General features: G+C 40.9%; 1 non-coding gene across 1 annotated transcript; it reads right to left on the bottom strand.

Annotated features, from left to right (window-relative positions):
• Nucleotides 1–1,327: 1,327 nt before the first annotated feature.
• On the bottom strand, nt 1,328–1,402 carry Trnai-uau. The gene has a single exon. It is a non-coding gene; the product is annotated as a tRNA-Ile (tRNA).
• Nucleotides 1,403–19,556: the final 18,154 nt, after the last annotated feature.

Genomic DNA, 19,556 nt, shown 5'->3' with positions numbered 1-19,556 from the left:
TGCCTTATTTCAAGCAGAAGTGACTAAAAAGTACTGTTGTAAAAATGAAATAGCTTCAAAATGTATGTATTTATTTACGTAAAAAAGTGTTTTTGTGCTCTTGGCATTAAATATGGACTTTTGACTGGTTTTAAACGGTTAATAACTGGTTACACGTTATCAATTTACGTTGAAATAAATGAACAATTACCTTCTTAATTTACTGTCTGTCTCTCACTCCCCTCTGGTCTGCAGCTATTACCGATAATTATGCTTCTGTAAATGCTGAAGAGACATGAACAAAAAGCATATGAGGTAAAAAAATTTTAATGCTTAGTGACGTATTCATTTGGTTTTTAAGCATATACTCTCAACTTCTCGTAAATATCGGTGTGGGATCCGTACTAGATAGGGTTGATAGAAGAGATAGAGAAGATCCAACGGAGAGCAGCGCGCTTCGTTACAGGATCATTTAGTAATCGCGAAATCGTTGCGGCGATGATAGATAAACTCCAGTGGAAGACTCTGGAAGAGAGACGCTCAGTAGCTCGGTACGGGCTTTTGTTGAAGTTTCGAGAACATACCTTCACCGAGAAGTCAAGCAGTATATTGCTCCCTCCTACGTATATCTCGCGAAGAGACCATGAGGATAAAATCAGAGAGATTAGAGCCCACACAGAGGCATACTGACAATCTTTCTTTCCACGAACAATACGAGACTGGAATAGAAGGGAGAACCGATAGAGGTACTCAGGGTACCCTCCGCCACACACCGTCAAGTGGCTTGCGGAGTGTGGAATTGGATGTAAGTGTGGAATTGGATGTAGATGAAATGTTCGTCATTCGTTAATTTTCTTAAAAAAATGCGGTTAAAACAGTCTTGATTGCAATAGAACATTTATTGAAGCAAGGAAACAAGTTTCGGTCAAATAGCGACCATCTTGAGACGACATGCACTGAAATGTAGGTCCAGTATAGATACGGAGGGAGATAATTGTTAATGTAAGATAGATAAAACATGATCAAATGATTTACATTGTAAATAAAATGATAGATAAAACATGATCAAATGATTTACATTGTAAATAAAATGTAAAATCATATGTGTCGTTTCTTAATTGCAAAGACACTCGATACTTGACGATTACCAGGTCATCTAACAAGAGTGGGAAAAAACGGTTTGTATAGGCAGATGTACTTTTCTCGTAGAATTTGAATATGCCGTAAAAAAAGAATGAACTTAGAATTAATTTAATACCTTCAGCTGCTGACGGGCGTTGATATATATCGGGGACAGGTGATATATATCGGGGACAGGTGATATATAACGGGGACAAGTGAAAATGTGTGCCCCGACCGGGACTCGAACCCGGGATCTTCTGCTTATATTGCAGACGCTCTATCCACCTGAGCCACCGAGGGCACAGAGGATCGTGCGACTGCCTCCCGCGAGTCCCACATTCTCACCTTATCCGTCCACACAATACATTTGTAGTGTCCCTACCCAACACACTCATTAATCGTGGAAGACATTCTTACCAAGTCCCGTAAGAGTTCGGGCAATATGTGTGCACCCGCACAGAAAAAGGTCAGAACTAATACTTATATGGATATGGTGTCTGTTTTTTCAGACATGTCCGAAAGAACAGACACCATATCCATATAAGTAAAAAAGAATGGGGTTCCCGTTTGAAAATACAAAATTGCCCCGTCCAAGCAGGAGTGGTGGTTAGGAGGTGGCCTAGTCAGTTGTAGCGCCTTACCTCAAAATTTTTTTTTCCGTACGGTGCGTCGTTTTAGAGATATCTAGCTGTCTCAGCTCCAAACAAACTCTGAGTGTATAACACGAAATGACCACTACCAGGAAATCAGAGGAATTATACCTCATAGACAGTCGTTCCTTCTAGGTGCCATTTACAAATGGAACAGTGAAGGGCGAAAACTAGTCCTAAAAGAGATACCTTCCGGCACAAATCATAAAGTAGATGTATTTTGATGTAGAGGGACCAGTAGAAATACTCACTGCAACAGCGGCAGCGGCTCTCGTGATTCCCCTCCCTAAATACATTGAATCTGTGAAGTACTGTGTACAAAAACAGTAATTTCTTTTCCGGAGACGGAAGTGCCAAGGTAGCACATTTTATATCTGGACGGTCGATCCCTGCGAGACAGAGACGCCGTCGACAGCTAAGGTCAGAGAGAAGGTGCGATCGATGGGCAGCACCTTGGAGCGCCACGTGGTCAAGTGGACCCTGAGGGTTAGGGTGGGGTCCGGGAAGTGTGTGGTGCGTGGCCGCCGCCGCGTGTGTGCGACGCGTCTCCTGGACGGACCGCCGAACGTACACTACGGTCCTCATGTTGTAGAGGGCGCGATTATAGAGCATCCTATTTCCCAACCTGACTACTTCATATTCATGACCCATTATAACATACCGTACAGGCTACATATCAGTTGCAGAAGTATGAAACCGGAATTTGGTTGCAACAATTATACGCCTGTTGTTTGAAACTGATAAACAATATTTTATTCAAAATAACCTCCATTGCTATTGATAAATTTCTCCCACCCCACCAGCAGGCTATGAATGCCACGCCAAAAAAGCAGTTCTTCTTTTGAAGCGTACCAGTCAGCGAGCCATTTTCGTACATTTTCATACGAATTGAAGCGTTCTTCAACTAGAGCGTGTCCCAGTGATGCCAGTAGATGATAATCGGAAGGAGCCAAGTGTGGAGAATAAGCCCCATGCCCTAGTATTTCCCAACTGACCGCCTCGATCGTTTCCCTAACCTGTTTTGCTGTGTGGTGCGGCGTTATCACGGAGAAGTATGACTTTGTATTGTCTTTTTCCATATTCCGGCCGTTTTTCAAGTAATGATCGATTTAAATCGATCATTTGCTGTTGGCAGCGATCGATGTTAAACGTTTCACCAGGTTTTAACAGCTCATAATAGATGACACCCTTCTGATCCCACCAAACACAGAGCATTGTCTTCTTTCCTAAGCGATTTGGTCTTCCAGTGGGAATCGATAGTTTGCCTAGATTCACCCATTATTTATGACGCTTAGGATTCTCGAAATATATTCTTCAACACCTGTCAGTATTCGATCTCGAAACGACTTCCTTTTGTGTCTGGCGAGCAGAATTTCACAAGTAGTCTTTCGATTTGCTTGCTATCTTTCATTCAGCTCATGCGGAACTAATTTTCCCATTTTCTGCACCTTACCTATAGCTTTCAACAGAAGAGAAACGGCTTTCTGCGTCACATTCAATTGTTCCGCGAATTCCTGTTAAGTTTGAGTACCATATTCATCCAATGAGACGTGCAAATTGTTGTCTTGGAACTTTTCGGTGGTTTTCCGCGCTCGTCCTTCCTCACGAAAAAATCACCACTTTTGAACTTTTTGAACCACTCGAAACATTGTGATTTCCCAAGAGCATGTTCGCCGAAAACTTCGATGAACATTCGATGTGATTCTGCAGCAGTTTTCTTCAAATGATAACAAATTGTAGTTTGTAGGCACAAAGCTCGATATATTTACGGGGTTGAAAAAGATACCAACGTATGGAACTTGGGCTACTGTGTGTTGACATTCGTCGTCAGCCGTTACAGGAAGCAGATGGCGCTGCAGACGCAGTCTTACGGGCCCTACATTGACAGCTAGCAACATCTGAAACACCGCCACACCCACTGGGCGTAACAGGTGATTAGGATTGTGGAAAGTGCCAAATAAGATTGGGGTCAGTTTCACCTTAAAACTGTAATTTAATAACACATTTACAACCAAAGCGGCACATAGCCGAACTTTTACAACTACTAGTTTCAAAATGCAATTCTTTCACGGCTGAAGACCTGAAAACAAGAAATCTTAAAAATCAACAAGATAAAAATGCAGTTAAAATAGCAAATAAAATAATTAAAATATATATTAAACACAGCTAGGCTGTAAGCCTCAAGGCAAAAGTGGATAGACAAACATAAACAGGATGCAATACAAACGGATAAAGGCTCACAATAAAATTTTCAAGATTTTAAAATAATTACCATAGGCTTTCAAAGGCAGAAAGCCACAGTGTTTAAGCCTGGAAGGTAATTTTGAGAATAAGGTTCCAAGGCTGAAGGCTCACAATTAATTTTCCACTATTTTAAAAAAAATACATAAGTTTTAAGTAGTTGAAACGGGACTAAAGAAAAGATAACACAACGGCAATAATCTTTCAGCAAATATCCACTTGTCGGAACTCAAACTTACATAAAACACAGTAAAACCAATAATTTTTTTATCATTGGCTTTGATAGATTATAAACAGACAATTAAACACTGATGAGAAAGACAGTAAAGACAACAGCACTCGGAAGTCTCCAGGGGGTCGGTCTGCCCTCGTTCACGCGATCCGTCGGAACCCAAACAAGGGACAGCCACGGACTGACTGACAAACGACTTGCTTGCCACCAATCGGTACATGAGAATTCAAACACAAAATGTTACAGGCGTGATTATCAAATATGTATACGTATTACGCTGTCAAAACTACACACCGTGTTGGTCAGCGACAACAGGTGAGGAAAGGACACTGCCTGAAACTACGTTAATGGCCAGGGTAGGTAACCGGAACACTAATGGCCACAGGGCAGAAAATTCCGCTGGTGCACTCAAATTGTAGACAACCAATATAGTTAACTCCACTGCATGGCGGCTAAATTTCAGCAATACAAACACTCGGTGTTGTTCACAGGAAAACCTCCCCAACAGCGAACCACCGAAACGAACCACACAACATGAATGGACGTGGCTTGGGTAGTTGAAACCACTACTCAACTTTGACGGCCTGGGTCGGTGAACCACGAAGCTCGTAGCGGTCGGACACTGCGCAGGGACGGCCAGCGGAGCCAGCCGACTGCACCGCGCGGAGATAACTTCCCTGGTCCGCAGAAACCGACCGACTGCCCGCAGAATGCCGCCAACATCTAAAATAGTCGTCAGTGGAAAGAATGCCAACTACACACACAACCTGACAAACACTTGCACGAAGACCTGAACGATACCCAACAGTAACTAAGCACGCACGAAGATAAGTCGGGAGTCAATGAACACACACAGAGGCAACTCATGAACGATCGGCGAGCGAAGACGCGTCGTCTGGTAGGACGACCAACCGACGATCCACCCAGACCGTGGCCCGGCTAAGCGATGCGTGGCGGCAATGGTCGAGCGAGCCGTGTCTACGCAGACCTCACTGCTCCTCCAACCCGACTGCACTAGTGCCGCATTGCAACTCCCCGACTGGCAGGTCCGGACTGCACTCCAGACGCGTTCCAACCGACTGGCAGCCCGAACTCGCTTACGACAGACAACGACCGGGAAGTAATAGCAGTCGAGCAAAGATACTAGGAGAGGGGATATATCGATACGCGCTGTTAGTGCCGTTCACGGCCAGGCAAAGCAGCAGCTCAGTGACAGTAGTAATTTAAATTAACGTAGTGAGGTGGAAGTACGTTAAAAACAGGGTGTAAAATACATGATGGTGGGAACACGAGCCAAGCACGGCTCACCACCTGTAGGGAAATTCCGGTTTCATACTTCTACATCTAGTGCACCATCGGAGTAAAGCATCAATACACCCTACGTAATGCGGGAGTGACCACTAGATGTCACGGGAGGTGGACCTGCCGGTATAAAAGGTGGCGGGACTGTTCTGTTGTCATTAGAGAAGGAGTAACCACAAAACGGGTCGGTCGGGAGAGCTGCGACTTCGACTGTGGACTAGTTACTGGAAGTCGCCTGAGTAACAAGTCCATCAGGGACATTTCAACACTTCTAACGCTGCCTAAGTCGGCTATTGGTGATGTGACTATGAAGTGGAATCACGAAGGAATAACTACGGCTAGAACGAAAGCAGACAGCTATCACGTATTGACAGAAAGGGACCGTCGAGCATAGCGGAGGGTGGTTGTAAGACATCGCATGAAATCAGCGGAAGGAATCACTTGTGAGTCCAAGGTGCTACGAGCAGACCCGCTAGCACAATGACTATGCGTAGGGAGTTACAGTACAGTGGGGAAACAGCTCCTCACAAGCTACACACTGCTGTTATCAGTGGTACGCAACGGTTGACATGGTTAAAGAGCGACTCCACTGCATAGTGGAGACAGTGATTTAGAGTAACGGCTTACGCTACATTCTGTGCAGGTCCGATGGAAGTCCACAGGTTTGGCGAATTCATGGAGAGTGTTACCTGCCATCATGTGTAGTAAATATACAAAATGTTCAGCCTTTCTGATTTCTATAATGCGTTTCGGTTAACTCCCATCATCGGATCTGTCATAAGAAAAATATATAATGCGTGGCCAAGCCTGAAAATTTTATGTCTTTGTGCGTGACTATGGCCGCTGATATACACTGATCAGCCAGAACATTATGACTATCTACGTAATAGCTGGTTATGTCCACCTCTGGCACGGATAACAGCGGCGAGACGTCGTAGCATGGAAGCAATGACGCCTTGGCAGGTCCCTGGAGGGATTTAGTACGGCACCACATCTGCACACGTAAGTCACGTTCAAACACAGCCCAGTGGTGTTCGGTCGGGTTCAGGTCTGGCGATCTGGGAGGGGGGGGGGGGGGGGGGGCAGCGTATCAATTGAAACTCGCCACTGTGTTCCTCGAACCATTCCATCACATTTCTGGCCTTGTGACATGGCGCATTGCATTTGTTTCCCCATTTTCGAGTCGACGTATTACGTGCGACTTTTCCTCGATAGAAAACACTTTAATCGTCTTTTGCGAGGTTTTTAAAGTGATGCTTGTACTGACTGTTTCAAACACATGCTAAAACCAATAATCTGCAGAAAATAAGAGTTTGAAAATAAGTGTTTCATTGTTGTTAGTAATTCCAAAATATATAACAAAAAAAATTTAACATCGGACGCTATAGATTATGTACACTGAAGAGCCAAAGAAACTGGTGCAGCCGGCCGCGGTGGCCGTGCGGTTCTGGTGCTGCAGTCCGGAACCGCGGGACTGCTACGGTCGCAGGTTCGAATCCTGCTTCGGGCATGGGTGTGTGTGATGTCCTTAGGTTAGTTAGGTTTAAGCAGTTCTAAGTTCTAGGGGACTTATGACCTAAGATGTTGAGTCCCATAGTGCTCAGAGCCATTTGAGCCAAACTGGTGCACCTGCTTAATATCGTGTAGGGCCCCACGAGCGTCAGTATTGCTAGAGATAAGGAAAACGGAATAAGAAGATGAAATTTTGTTGCGTACATGACACCTATCCTGAAAGAATATAAGATTTTAGATACAACGACAGTACTTACGGAGGCCGGTCGGAGTGGCCGTGCGGTTCTAGGCGCTACAGTCTGGAACCGAGCGGCCGCTACGGTCGCAGGTTCGAATCCTGCCTCGGGCATGGATGTGTGCGATGTCCTTAGGTTAGTTAGGTTTAATTAGTTCTAAGTTCTAGGCGACTGATGACCTCAGAAGTTAAGTCGCATAGTGCTCAGACCCATTTGAACCAACCAGCACTTACGGAGAGGATTGACATACTGAAAGAATACTTCGTAATAAAATGGAGCACTTGCAGCCATCCTTTCATTGCTGTTTATTATATAGCTACCAGTTTCGGCGATTCAGTGCACCATCTGCAGGCCGTTATACGTAAACAGTAACGATAGCATCATCAGTTTACCGTCCATGCAAATACAAAGACAGATTCAAAACAGAATATAAGAATCAAGTACAATACTATAGAAGTGAATTTAAAGTAATCATTTGATAAGACAAACAGGTACATCCATTCTCACATACCTAAGATACAATTATAATTCGTACACCAAACGAATCTCACCTCAACATGTTCAAATATGTAATAAGTAAACCAAAGAATTATGCGTCAGTGTTCAAGTAGTCCTTGCACAAGGTCAGCATCAGCAGTATCTCAGTGTCAATATAATCAAAGAAAACGAAGTGACAGCATATCTACACGACGCAGCAGAGTTATAAAATGCTAAGCTGCGAAACCAAAAATTGGCATATTTATGCCACATGTATCCAAGAGCGTGTCAAGAGACCAAATTTAGAAAACCACCTATGTCGTACCACGCTCGTACACAGAGTGTATAGAACCCAAGATAATGTTCAGAATGAACAACATCCACCCATCTGTGAGAAAGTAGCCCTTGCAGAAGGACAGCCTCAAAAAAATGTCTCAGTATATGTAAGCTCTGAAAATGACAGTATAAATACATCCATATGTAATGCCAAAGTACAAAATGCTGAGGTACAAACCGTAGAGGGACATACTTCCGTCATACGCATAAAATGAATGCCGCAGACGTGTTCCATTTCATTACATAAGTGAACGGCCAAAGTCCCTCAAACCTTCATTCAGAAAGATGGACATACAGAAAGAAAACTAGTTTCTCACGCATCCGATCTTACTTATCCATTTGGTCATAGGGAATCCTGCAGATTAAAATGCAGCCCGATTCACGATGCAACTCGACGTTTATCACATGCACAAATTTCTGTCAGAGTGAAACAAGCACCACGAGTCACTAAAAATACCAGAACCAAGTAAGCACTGAACCTCATTTTCTTTCATCTGAGGTCTGCTACATGTTTAGTCACCTAACGTAATACACAAATACTCGACAAAATTGAATTGTAGTAAGTGATCTTAGCGTTATTGATCTGCTGTTGTGAAATCTCATTGGATAGGATCATCAACAATGCAACAAAACGTTTGATCACATTTCTATTTGCGTAGAAGTTATTTAAATACTGGTATATATAGTGTAATTACAATTGCATTTTCAAATATTAATTTTTTTGCTATAGAAATCCATACAAGAAGTTAAATAACTTCTTAAACTCATATCAGTGAGGTTAACTTAGTGCTTTGCTTCTCAAATGCAATGACGTGAGAACGTAGCGAAACACGATTCGTTGTAATATTACTTTCACCAGTAATGACAACGTTCACGTAACGTTTTCATGATAAAAGACGATATTTCAAATTACAGCAGAATCTGACAAGGATAGTAAAGGAGAAGGAAACTTGATGGTTTTAGCACTGGCATGAGCATAATATCCCTCACTCACCGTCTTCGAATAAATAAAAGAATAAAAATTACAAAATCCTAAATATAACTGCTTCCATATTTCATTGACTTTTTAATACCCTAGTTTGATAGTGTCTTAGATGTAAAAAGACTCAACAGTCAACAGGAGTCAGTCAAATTTGAGGTTCTTTCGCCGTCCAAACAATTCGCCAATGAAAAAATGAACATCCGTTTACTCTTTTTCTGATTTTTCGAAAGCAGCTAATTTAATGGCGAAACACTGACATGAATTTTATATACATACACAAATAAATAAGTAGTACTCACAAGCAGTGTAGATACAAATTTATACACAGAAACCACGCGAAGAAAACATGAAATCCAAAGTTTCGTATCACTGCAGAAGGATCAGAAATGTAACAGAATGGAACACATGTAAATGTCGCAACAATAAAAGTAACGTTAAAGAGAAAGTTTTTATATTAATGTGTTGCACCTATTTTAATTACAACAAAAATAAGTACTACATTTACACGAAGCATTTAGTGGGAAAATTACTTTAGTATCTGCAGAGCTTTTTAACTCACTGACGATCGTTTACAGGTTCGGGGAACATACATTAAGTGAGACAAGTAACGCCAATAACTAAACGTATATGCAATTTCAGAGAAAGAGCTTATATTTGTTACGTAAATCTTTTTTCTGTCACATTACGAGAGGGGAACTTTCTAACAGACAGAATATCTGTATACTTAGCTGTCATAAATGACTGTCGTCATCCCACGCTGGCAGGCCATAAACCGTATCTCATTGGTGTCGTCCATATTAGAAAGTGTAACCGCAATTTTCCTGATGGTGCTGCCATTTGAATTACGATGCGGAGACTGTGTTATTTACGGTAGTCTTGTTGGTGGAAGATGTACAACAAAGGTATTTCGCGTAGCGACGTTGTAGCTTTCGTTTTATATTCTGAGCTGTTAGCCTATGGCGAGAAGCGCTTTAATGCATTCATACTCTTAGAATTCGTCAAAACAGACCAAATACCAAAACTTTCTCTCCAAAGTTCAAACGGCTAAGACTTCATATTATTTCGCGAGACATTATCTGATACCGAGTAGCACTTGGAGAGTGGTCTCCGAAGAGAAGAACTTTAATACAGTTACACTGCTATTGTTTAGTTCGTAGCCCGTCTTACGCGTCTATGAACCTACTGTTACAGGCATTTCATTCCCTCGCTTACCAACTAAAGTCAGTGTCCCTCTACTCCCGAACTCACATTGTTACAGATTCACATTGCTAGTCATAGATAAATTGCTAACCTTTTATCCTGATGAATATTAACAACGTGACTTTTTCAAACCTTTCTATATGGATAAGCTATTTGGACACATGTTCTCCTCTGAGATAAAGGAAGATAAAAAAACTACTAAATTAGTAAAGTCAATGACATGAGTAAAAGATTGTTGGCGAATAACGCAAGCAGTCACAAATAGTTTTATTCTTTATTTCAATGCCACAGCCGCTTTCAGGCTATGGCTAACGTTTCCAATTACGTTACTGTTTTCGTTAGCAGCATGTCGCAAGTTCCTGCACTCCACAATAATATTTAAATATTTAGTGGCCCTTTATATGTTGTTTCGATAGTAAAGACATACTACTGTGCTTGTGTTTATTTAGATAAATAGTGATATAGTTATATACACTCAGGTACTTAGTTATTTTCTAATGGACGGTGCTTAATCTCTCTATGGCCCTAATGCTTTTCCAAGACAATGAGTAAGCTGTTGATTTATGTAGCATACATATGCTACATAAATCGCTGTGGCACACAAATACTTCATAATATTCATGTCAGTTTGAGATTCACATTCAATATTTCTGTTTGAAATGCAAAGATCATCCTCTAGGCAAAGATATAATTGATTTCCTTTTGAGCAAAGATCTAAACTTACGCGACATAATCAATGAGAGGTGCAACACGTTAACAACAGAAAAATGCTTTTATTTTAAGAATAAACTCATTATATAACGGCTATAAGACATGTTGTTTTTTGTGTTCAAGAGATCTTTTCCATTTTTTCCTTTTTTCCCCAACAACTAACAGCGAAAACGAGAAGTTACAAAACTGTCAAATTGCCTACTGTAAATGAGACAGATATGTACAACCTCCCTGCCCCCCACGCACACACACACACACACACACACACACACACACACACACACACACACACACACACACACGGAGGATGGGATGAGGGCAACAGGTTTGCTCAATATTCAATTGGTTCAAATGGCTTTAAGCACTATGGGACATAACGTCTGAGGTCATCAGTCCCCTAGAACCTAGAACTACTAAAACCTAACTAACCTAAGGATATCACACACATCTATGCCCGAGGCAGGGTTCGAACCTGCGACCGTAGCGGTAACGCGGTTCCAGACTGTAGCGCCTAGAGCCTCTCGGCCACTCCGGCCGGCTTCCTCAATATTATTGACTAGATTCGGTCAACTTTATATTCACATGATAGACAGGTTAATAAATATGCGCAAGTTATGAATATAGCATGTTTTAGGACGTGTTAAAAATTCAAACTATTTCTTATTAGCTACCATGTACGTCCATATAATGTGTTGATTTAGGTCTTTGTTCCTTTTCTTCTACAGTATTTCTCAGTCTCTGACAGTCAAGAAGATCCAAAGAATCATAAGCTAAGAATGACAGGGTTCGAGTCCCAGACCTGTCAAAAATTTCCAAGAGCCCAAAGAAAAATTGTTTTATGATGGTATCCTCATAAAATTTGCCTAAACTGAGCTTTTTTCAAATATCTTTAACATCTTTAAATGTATGTTTATACTGTCATGAATATTTGCTTATTAGACTTTTTCCAAGTTCTACATAACATCAGTTTACATCCTGCTACGTGTAAACTAGAATTTGTTTTTTAGTCAAGATACATGTCATTTGCATGAAATGAGTCAATAATTCGGTTTAAGACATGATTTAAAAATTTTCTGTCACTGCGTGCTTATCAGCATTCATTATAATACTCGCGTCAGCCAAAAGAACGCACGGTACTCCTGAGCTCCAGGTACAAAGGCCGTGAGAAAGTTGTGGGTGGAAAATGGATACAGAATATTAAATGACCTATATCGTGCAGTAACTCCCGACAATCTTTACCTTAGCCGGGTTTAACTGGCTGCCTGCAAGAGATTAAAGAGCAATTACTTGACTAACTTTCCTTGGCATTTTATCACTCTGATGTTATTCTCTCAGGCGAACGGTTTCGCTGCTCTTCGTTACCTCCAGCGATTCCGTAAGTCCGTCTTACACGAAATTATGCGGCAAAATCGTCTACTCGCGGTGGATCTGTGTCACGTACTTGGGAGTAAATCTGTCACCAACCACGTGCTAGGGAATCATTGAGTTCAACGATCAACTGAACGTGCCTAGAGTATTCTTCTAAAATCATGAGTATACTGCAGGCTGCATAAGCACAAAAACAGGGGTGGTGCTGTTATCTATTAAAAAGAAAAGTTTATCACTTCTCTTCGTATTTATACATTATATAGTAATGGATTTTATGCTTCTGTGTCTTTTTAACCTTTACGTTATTGTCTGCTTTGGTTTCATGACTCACTGCGAGGGCTGCACGAGGGTTAGATGGCTAGATATTTTTCTTACGGGTATTCTACCACAAGAGCCAAAATATCTGAAAGCAAAACAAATTTAGTTATTACAATAGGTGGACAAAGAAAATGTCTTGGCTGTGCATAAATTAGAAAGGAAATCTGTAAAAAATGTTTTTCAATAAAAATTGCTTCCACAGTGAAAATGTAAATTCTATTGAAGAATAAAATAGTTCTGGATCTTATTTGACACTTACAGAGAATAAAGTAAAAAAGGTATATTTACTGTGATGTAAATATTGTTTAATGTGCTCCTGTGCTTACACTTTCTGGAGAAAATGAACATTGATGCTCTGAAACCTTCACAAGACACCTTTCATCTTCTTTCATTTCTCATAAGTCTACAGTATTTATCACGACGATCTTTGTCGATGAAATCCAGTATCAGCTCTTGAAATGTAGTAGTATAGAAGAATGCTGTTGATTAGACGGATAGATCGGACAAGGAATGATTGGGTACTGAATAAGACTGAGAGGAAAAGAGATTTTCTGAACCACTTGACTAGAATGAGAGATCAGGTAACAGGTTACATTCTGATGAATCAAGGAATCCTGCCACTGATAATGGAAGCATGGTATGCAAGACTTGACTACAGTAAGCAGTTTCAGAGAGATGAAGGTTGTGGTATTTATGCAAAGATAAAAGGCTTGACCATAACAGACTAGCATCAAACCAGTCATCGGACTAACGACCACAATAACATAAATATGGTGCTGATCGCAAGTAAACTCTACTATTATTGTTAGTTCGTTAATTCTGTTACTGCATTATGATTTCTGTAATAAGGACATACCCATACAAACTTACTTTTACAGCTCACGGTAATGAGAACGCACTTAATTTTGCGGCGATATGTGAATACGAGCGACAACAGGTGACAAGCAATATAAGTACAGGAGTAGTACTCCACGAGTTCTGCTTTGGACTCAGTTGCTACGAGTCATCTATTGAGACCAAAATGTCACTCACAGTACACGGGATTTATGTAAGTCTTCCATTCCACGCAGTAGACCAGCAGTAGAGTCCAACTCTGTTGCATACGTTAGTGGCAGTAACTCCTTACGTACTAAATTCGCCTTTCCAAATGAGGGAGGATGGGACTCTTCTGCGCAGTTTTTAGCTGGTATTTAGAGCAAACTTTATTCACAGGACTACTCGTTTATCCCCTGCTAGCTGTTAGAACTTCAGGTGTCGACTGTCAAAGATTGTTACTACGACATGATTTGTATGACATATTGAATACCATTTCGCACAGGGAACAGCCTGAGAGTGATTTTGTCTGTAATTTAAGACCATTCTGTACATAATTTACTCCCTTAGACTTGTTGAATTACTCAGCGCAACAACGCTGCGTTGAATTTGGCAAGTTTTTTTGACGACGGTGGTACAGAAACCGAATACTGTACAATTTTACATAACCGAAAAGAAGAAATCACATGGAAAGAGGTAAAGAGATGGAAGCAGCGTACTGGTGAGCTACGGAACTCAAGCTAACGATGGGAAAAAAATTCGTCCAGGCTTGAACGTCCTGCAAAAAATCAGTCCATCCAGTAAATGAAGTCGAAGCTAATTCTGGTGTACACATGAAGATATACTCTTAAAGTTTTATACTTATTCGTTTGAAATATTTCTCATGGGTCCTTCATTCCCCACATGTGGATTTTATTTCTGTTTACCTTTCTACTGACAAGGGGACCCTCCATACTGTAAATCACGGATTTTGATGAGTTTCAAATATGTTGTAGAGGCACTTACCCTGAGTATCTGACTATCTGGTTTTTTAGCGACGGGCCTTGGTTTTTGAGAAAATCGATTTTGAATTTCATTGCGTGATTTGTATATCTGTAACATGATGCAAATTCCGATTACGTCAGCGTAGCGCAGTGGTAAAGGTTAACGGCTTCCACGCTGGAGGTACCGTGTTCAGTACCTTTTTTCTTTTTTCAAAATCGACCGCAGTTTTCAATTTTATTTCAAAGAATATCAACAAACAGTGTAAGGTGTGCGAAATTATAAGGATATATTCAGTTATTAATTTTTTCTGTCATACAATATTACAAATCCTTATTTCTCATCGTCCACATTGCTTGATGTGTCAGAACAATATTGTGGATGATACTTACCATAGAAACAACCGAAGCACACATTTTCGCAGCACCACGCGTATTTTCTGAAAGCAACCGTCTTGCAGGCGTAAGGTCTCGTCATGAGCGATACCGGGAAACACAATTCTTTTGCATTCAAAAATATTTCTCATTCAACCGCTAATTTCGATGCGAACCTTGCGTATCTAATCATGCTTTCAAAATTAGGTGCCCTGAATTGATGTGGGATTAGCGCATGTAATTTTAACGAATCTTCCGTAGAAGCGATCTTCCTATTGTCTTCCATCAAGTCGGGACCATTCTGGACAATTTTCGTGAAAATTTTCATCCGTCGGTAAAAATAAACATCGCAGGGTTGCCAGTAAGGAGTGCACTTTGGTGGGACCACTTCCAGGGTGCAGGTGCTCGCCTTCCTTTCATCAGTGAATATCGTATAAAGTTGAATCGGTTTGCCCTCCCCACGAATCGATAATGTACGAATCTTTTTTCTGTCCCACGTACGGAAGAACTACAGAACGCAAAAATTCTTCGTATGCTAGTTTCGTGAACTTCCCGCGTTTCGTGTAGGACACTACTACATTTCTATATTTCCCACTTAATTCATCTACTCGTTTTTGAACGTTAGGATCAAATTTTCCAGACGGCCTTGCATACATAAAAAAAAGCAATTGGGTGCAGGATTCGAACGCGGTACCTGCAGCGCGGTAGCCATGCACCTTTACCACAGCGCTACGCTGACATACTTGCGTTACATGTAAAGTTATGGGTGTACAAATCACGCAAAGAACTTCAAAATCAATTTTCTCAAAAACCAAGGCCCGTAGCTAAAAAAAAAACATGTAGTCTGGTACTCATGGCAAGTGCCTCTACAACATATCTGAAGCGAATCAGAATCTGTGATTTACGGTATGGAGGGTCCCCTCGTGAGATAAAAAATATACACTTTATCAAAAATTACTAGAGCCATACAATCTTCATCATCGGTACTGCGATGACAAAATAGGTGTGGAATGCAGCGGATTCAAAGGGAAAAAGACTGCACACAAGAGTCACTCTGATTTTTTTTGGGGTTTCTCCACAGCCATTCGCTGTTATCTCGTGATATCACATTTATATGCCGTCCTCTGTAACGGTTTATACTTTTCCTTAATGTAATTGTTAAGTCATGAATAATTTAAAAACTTGTATATAAACGTTCACTGCACAGTGAACTCCAAGTTCTACCTGGTAGTTACAATTAAAACATAGCTATCCAGAGAGGTCCATTGTGGCGAAACGTCGTAGATACTCTGTTAATGCCGAACCAATTTACACTGGAGAAAATTAATTCCACTTCTGGCCACCAGGTGAGAATCTGGCGCTGTGAATGCAACAAAGACGTATAGAAGTGTTTTCATATGTAACGTATTAGGAACGGGACTTGGGCAGAAAAGGTTAAACAAGTGACAAACACATAATGCTGAATTTGTTATTGACGGCCCCTCGCACAGTTTGTTCAATATGAGCACTGGACACGTCGAGGAGATACTGTAAAGCGCCAGATTTTCACCTGGTTACCAAAACTGGAACTATTTTTTTCCAGCATAAATCGGTTCCGCATGACTCAATGTTATCTTACACAGCTACATTCACCACTCGCAATATCGGTATTCTTTTGCGTACAGCCAGTATCTCCCAAGAGTTTCTCTCCACTTTTCATTTTCACTCGCTTCCCTGTTCGTGCTCTCCATCATGATTTACACCTCCTGTGTTCCGCATACCCTTCATGCTCTGACACAACTCAGGCTACTTAAGAATATGCCATGTATGCACTGTAAAGTGACTGGATGGTGTTGTGCTGCCTTCGTATATTTATTTTTTAAATGCTTCTCATTCCCTATTCCTAAAGTTAGAACTGGCTGTTCAAGACAAAAAGTATGAGAGTGTAGTGTGTGTACAACGTAAAACGGAACACGTTAACGTCCATGTACTAAGCGTGTCGGCGAGATCTGACGTTCTTATTTAGCAATTTTTTGTAAATGTTTAATTCTAAAGACACATACATGACTTAATTATTCTTCTAGAATTAAGAAGATAATCATTTGCATACAATATGACTCTTCCTTAACTTGGTATTAATTATTATTACCAAGAATATAATATCATGATTAAGAGAGAAGTAAACTATCACGCCTGACGGAGGACAAGTTTCAGCCATTGTCGTTTCCGTTTGGAGACCGTCTTTTCTAAAAGGGAAAAGGCGAACACCTTTTATATGGAAAAAGACTACTGCGAACACAGGAAACAGTAAGGAGTAGACAGTCCAGTGATAACGAGAGGTTGTGTTTTATTGTGCTCTGCAAGACACTACTACGGTGTGACAAAATGGTCACATACTATTGGAAGACTACGTTTATTAAAGCTTCTGCATTAAGAAGTCATCTCTGGTAATTATTAGCCGTGGTTCTATGATTTGCCACGCTAAACGATGGTGTTGCAATGTTTGTACAACCAGGCAGTTCTTACGACATGACTGTCATGTCATTTTAAGCAGAAATGGGAAGAATTTGCAAAAGTGTTTCTGGCACCAGATCCTCAATCGCACCGATCGTAATAAGGCAAGCTACTAACTGTTTACTTGTTATACTTCAAACAGGAGAGCCATATTTAATTCAGCACGCAATGTGATCAAGTGTGTATTTAGTCAACATAGAGATGGTATTCGTTTGTGAAGTTTTTTACTTCGATTTCAAGCATCCATTTCATATTTCTTAAGTCCTGCATCAAAATTCATCAATATTGACTGTAACAGCACCAACAGTAAATGCTATGTTATCGCAATTGACTGACACAGAGCATATGCATCTTTGATGGGTCGCTTTGTTCCAGTATTTTAGTAAAACGCATTTGCATCGGTCATGTTTTGGGTGTACATTATCCTTATTCACATGGCAAATCAAAACTATCAGCGTGATACTAGACGACTTGAGATAACGAAAGGAAATGGATAAATATCTTCTCATTCTGTTTCTGAAAACCAAAAAATAATTGATGTAAATTAATGAAATTTCCAGAGTACATTTGTCTAGGTAACATATTTAACTGATTAACAATGCAATGTCAAGGGTTAATGTAAGTGCGAGATAAGCCATTGCAAATGTGAAATTCTGGTACATAAACAACCGGTGTACCCGTCAGAATGCATACAAACGTGTATGCATTGTACTGTTCAGGTGCCGGACGTCAGGTTTTGGGATATAGTTCCATGCCTATTGTACGTGGTCGGTCAATACGGGGACGGTTAATGCTGGTTATGGATCGCGCTGGAGTTGTCAACCGATGATGTCTCATATGTGCTCGACTGGAGACACATGTCGTAATCGAGAAGGGCAAGGCAACATGTCGATACTATGTAGAGCATGTCTGGTTTCAATAGCGGTATTAGGACGATCGCTATTCTGCTGGAGAACACCTCCTGGATTGCTGTTCTTGAGTGGCAGCACAACTGGCCGAATCGCCAGACTGACATACAAATTTGCAGTCAGTGTGCGTGGGATAACCATGAGAGTACTCCTGCTGTCATACGAAATCGTAGACCATAATTTCAGGTGTAGGTCCAGTGTGTCTAACACACGGACCGAAAGGCTGTAGGAGCTCAACTGGCCTAACCAACATATGGCTAGCAATGGCATCTTGGCAGAATCAGCTTTCATTAGAAAACACAACAAACCTCCACTGTGCCCTCCCATTAGCTCTCACTTGACACCTCTGAGGTCGCACATGGCAGTGGTCCGGGATCAGTGGAATGCACGTAACAGGTCAACTGGCTCCGAACTGTGATTCAAGTACCCGATTTGTAACAGTTCGTTGTGTCACTATGGTGCCAACTGCTGCTCTAATTACTGCTGCAGATGCAGTGTTCTCCAGAACCATCGGCCGGAAACGATGATCTTCCCTCTCAGTAGTATCAAGTGGCCGACCAGAGCCTGGTCTTCTTGCAATCGTACATTCCCATGACCATCGCTGCCAGAAACCACGTACACTGGCCGCAATCCTGCCAGGTGTTTCTGCAATATCGCAGAAGTAACATGCAGCTTCTAGATGACTCAGATAATTATATCTTTGTCGCCTTAAAGACATCAACTCACCATGTTCAATCTCAAAGGTAACTAAAGCTTTCGACTGTTGCAATGTATATTTAAAGCAAACATGATTTGCATTCTCATAGTGACGCTACTAGCGTCGCTCTTACGCGACTGGCGTGAAATTTGAATAGACATCGTCTTTCTGATGCAGAAACACTACTACCAACTTTCATCTATGTCGATTTTTTTTCCATCAGTGTTGTCATGATTCCTGTTAGTAGTGTAGTCCCACCGATTCTGACACAAAGAGCTTTCCTGAGTCAAGTTTCCAGGATGGCAACCAAGGATTTAAGTTTGCAGTTTCTCCATCCAAAAAATCTCATTTCCCTACATCGAAGAAAAATCAGTTTCTCATTTTCTCATTTAAAACTTTCAAATCTAATAAATTTTATTCTTCGTGAATAAGAACCAAGAAAATCTCATTCACCTATTCCAAAGAAACCAGAATGTCTTTTTCTCATTTGAAATTTTCAAATTTATTAAGTTTTATTCCTTATCAATAAGAACCAAAAAATCTCATTTGTCTATATCGAAAAAACCAGGTTCGCATTTTATACTTTAAAATTTTCAAATCTAATAAATTTTTTTCTTTATGAAT

This window comes from Schistocerca piceifrons, chromosome 6 (assembly GCF_021461385.2).
Source record: "Schistocerca piceifrons isolate TAMUIC-IGC-003096 chromosome 6, iqSchPice1.1, whole genome shotgun sequence".
Taxonomy (NCBI): domain Eukaryota; kingdom Metazoa; phylum Arthropoda; class Insecta; order Orthoptera; family Acrididae; genus Schistocerca; species Schistocerca piceifrons.
The sequence above is the reverse complement of the archived record's forward strand: the minus strand, read 5'-3'. Positions and strand labels throughout refer to the sequence as shown.